The sequence below is a fragment of the Belonocnema kinseyi genome, chromosome 10, assembly GCF_010883055.1.
Source record: "Belonocnema kinseyi isolate 2016_QV_RU_SX_M_011 chromosome 10, B_treatae_v1, whole genome shotgun sequence".
NCBI classification, from domain to species: Eukaryota; Metazoa; Arthropoda; class Insecta; order Hymenoptera; family Cynipidae; genus Belonocnema; species Belonocnema kinseyi.
The window spans coordinates 859,007-862,795 of NC_046666.1; the positions used below are offsets into that span (position 1 = coordinate 859,007).

Consider the following 3,789-nt stretch of genomic DNA (forward strand, 5'->3'; position numbering starts at 1 on the left):
ATTTTTAATCACGTTGATAAATTTTCAACAAAAATTATGAATTTTTGAACAAATAATGGAATTTTCAACTCAAAAGATGAATTTTCTATAAAAAACAAAAAATAGAATAGTTAAATTTTCTACAAAACAAAACATTTTTTAACGAAAAAAATTCCATTTCTTAAAGTGAATTTTCAAAAAAAAAATTATTTCCCGAAACTAAAATACTGAAATTTTTAGATGACCAAATTAATTTTTTAACCAAAAAAAGAACAAATTTTCATCAACAGAAATTAATTTTTAATCACGTTGATAAATTTTCAACAAAAATTATGAATTTTTGAACAAATAATGGAATTTTCAACTCAAAAGATGAATTTTCTATAAAAAACAAAAAACAGAATAGTTAAATTTTCTACAAAACAAAACATTTTTTAACGAAAAAGATTCCATTTCTTAAAGTGAATTTTCAACTAAAAAGATCAATTTTCTTCCGAAGATAAAATACTTAAATTTTCAGTTAGTAAAATAAATTTTCAACGAAAAAAGGAAAAAATTTTCAACAAAATAATTAAATTATTAACCACAGAAATTAATTTGAATCAAAAGGATGAAATTTCAAATAATGAGATTATTCTTCGGTTAAAAAAGACGGATTTTCAACAAATAGTTGAATTTTCACCAAAAACAGATAAATTTTCAACTAAAAATAGAATAATTAAATTTTAGATAAAAAAACTTAATGTTCAATAAAAACAAAGTAAATCTTGAACGAAATAGTATAATTTATAACCAAGAGGATTAAATGACTATCAAAAAAGATACATTTTCGACAAAAAATGGAACAGTTACATTTTCAGTTAAAAAAAATCCTAAATTAGAAACAACTAGTTATCAATCAAATAGATTAATTTTTAACCAATAGGATGAATTTTCTACCAAAATAGATGAATTTTTAACAAAAAACATACATTTTTCAACCGAATAATTAAATTTTAAAAGAATTTTAAACCAAAAAGATGAATTAATCGTCAAAAAGATTAAATATTCTCCCACAAAATTTGAATTTTCGATCAAATATAGGAATTTTAAACCAAATATTTCAATTTTCAACTTAAGAAGACAAATTTAGAACCAAACGTGTACAAGTTAAATTTCAAGTTAAAAGAAATTAATTGCCAACTATAAAATATACTTTTTAACTAAATAGTTAAATTTTAAACAAAGAGAAACTTTTTTCAATTAAAATGATGAATCATCAACTTAATTAATAAGATTTTAACAAATGTTCCATTTTCAACAAAATAGTTGAATTTTCAATAAAAAAGGAATGAAATTCATACAACAAAAGGAAATAATTCTAAAACCAAAAAGACGAATTTTGAACAAATACAGATTTTTCATTTAAAAAATAAATGAAATTTTATTTAAATTAATGAACCTTCAAACCAGAATATAAATATTCTTCACAAAAATGCAATTTTTAAACAAAAAATTAATTTTCCACGAAATTGATGCATTTTTATGCAAAAAAAGGAAATTTCAAACTATAAAATAATTTTTTTTTTGCAAAAAACGCGAATTTTTAACTAAAACATATCAATCTTAAAATAATGGGAAAGTTCCATTTTCTGTTAAAAAATGAATTCTAAACAAAAAAAAAGAAGTATTTTCCACTAAACAGTCACATTTTCCACCAAAGATCAGCCTTTAATAAAAAAATTTTACAATATAGTCTTTTAAAATATTTTGGTCTAATTTAAATTTCGTTAATTTTGAATTTTCAATTAAAAAAGATTAATTTACAGCAAGATAATTAAACTTTTAACCAAGGAGATAACTTTTCAACTTAAAATGTAAAACTTTAACAAAAAAAAGTGATTTCTTAACAAAGCGATTCAACGAAAATGTTTTAAACAAATTAGTTGAATTATCAAGCAAAGAAGAACGATTTTTAACCAAAAAGTTGCATTTTCATACAAAAAATGAAATTTCTTCTACAAAACAGATGAAGTTTTAAATTCAAAAGATAAATTTTCAAAAAATAGTTGAATTTTCTGTTGAAAAATATTTTAGTCCAGTTTTCACGATCAAACTATGAATTTTTTAAAAAGAAATAATTTTCTACCAAAAAAATTCATTTTTTAATCCAAAAAAACGAATTTATAACCAAAGAGGATGACTTTTTAACAAAACTGTTGAATTCTCTAGCAAATAGTTGCATTTTTATCAAAAAATACGAAATTAATCTTAAAGCAGAAGAATTTTTTATTACAAAAAAAAGTTGACTTTTCATCTAAAAAAGATTCCAGTTAACTCAGTAACATGAAAAATTAAATTTTTATAACGAAAAAATAAATTTCTATGAAAAATATTTAATTTTCAATCCAAAAAGACGAATTTTTTAAACCAAAATTATGAATTTTTAACAAAATAGTTAAATTCTCTACCAAATAGTTGCATTTTTATCTAAAAAACATCAATTTTGTATACTAAAACAGATGAATTTCTAATAAAAACCATTTTTTTATAAGTGGAACTTTCATCCACAAAGTATTTCATTTTTCACGACCAAAATATAAATTTTAAACAAAAAGTTGCATTTTTATGAAAAAAAAAAAGATTTAATTTCTGCTAAAGCAGGTAAAATTTAAAATAAAAAAGATAAATTTTCGAGAAAAAAAAGAGTTAAATCTTCAATCGAAAAGTAACGAAAAAATGCAATTTTCTATTAATTAAAACAAATTCTGAGATTCCCATAAATTCCCCTAGAATGTCTTTCTCGGAATATATTGCACCTGAAATTTATTCAACTTTAACCAAACAAATTTTATATCATTTTACTTTTTCGAGAAAAAAAAAATTGTGATTTAGGATTTTTGGGATCTCTTTTCTTTCTTAAGATTTTGGAACGTTATAAAAACCACGAAAAAGAATAAATCCCAAAAAAGATTGTTCTTTTCGACATTTTAAAAATAAATGTTTAATCTTTCCGCTTTTCCGGGAGAAAATTGCCCTATTTTTCCCTTTTTTGAGCACCTTTTGTGCTCTGATTTCTGTAAAAAGTGTTGAAACTGAATTTGCAAAAATTACCCAAATGCCAGGAATGTAGTCTCCCCTTGTGTAGTATTCCGAGCTGGCAGACGCCCTTTCGGCACTGGTACCCATTCCATAACCATTGTTTTCACAAACAAAGATGCATGGAATGTCCCAAAGTTTAGCCATATTGTAGACCTCGAAAATTTGACCCTGATTTGCTGCACCGTCTCCGTAAAGGGCAACACACACTCCACCATCTTTTCTGTACTTGTGCGCAAAAGCGATTCCCACACCCAGAGGGACCTACAAAAAACAATTCTGTTTTTGACTTTATCAGGCTCATAGAGTTATTTTTTACCGCTCAAAAGTTAACGAATTCAGGATAAATTCATAAACCATCAAAAGAGTTCAAGTTAAATTAAAAAGAATTCAAATGGATTAGACTAAATTTAAAAAATCTATCGCTTTCCATGAAATTGGAATGAATTTAGAAGACAAAAAAATGGAACAGTTACATTTTCAGTTAAAAAAATTCTAAATTAGAAACAACTAGTTTTCATTCAAACAGATCAATTTTCAACCAATAGGATGAATTTTTAAGAAAGTACATAAATTTTCAATCAAATATTTAAATTTTAAAAGAATTTCAAACCAAAAAAATGAATTTTTAATTTTCTTCCTATCTCGGCCGAAAATTCGAGTTTCTTCCCGGCGTATCTTTACCGAAACCTACCGTTCCTTCCCGCCCTGCGCGCCATCTAACGAATCGTA

The 3,789-nt window shown here is 24.0% G+C and overlaps 2 protein-coding genes across 4 annotated transcripts in view; one reads left to right on the forward strand and one right to left on the reverse strand.

The window, feature by feature from the left end:
• Positions 1–3,789, reverse strand: part of LOC117181471 (DDB1- and CUL4-associated factor 12) — a 251,124-nt gene that overhangs the window by 142,249 nt on the left and 105,086 nt on the right. The gene's annotated exons all lie outside the window — the stretch shown is intronic.
• LOC117181473 (pyruvate dehydrogenase E1 component subunit alpha type I, mitochondrial-like) overlaps positions 1–3,789 on the forward strand; it is a 44,525-nt gene that overhangs the window by 39,469 nt on the left and 1,267 nt on the right. The window lies entirely within an intron of this gene.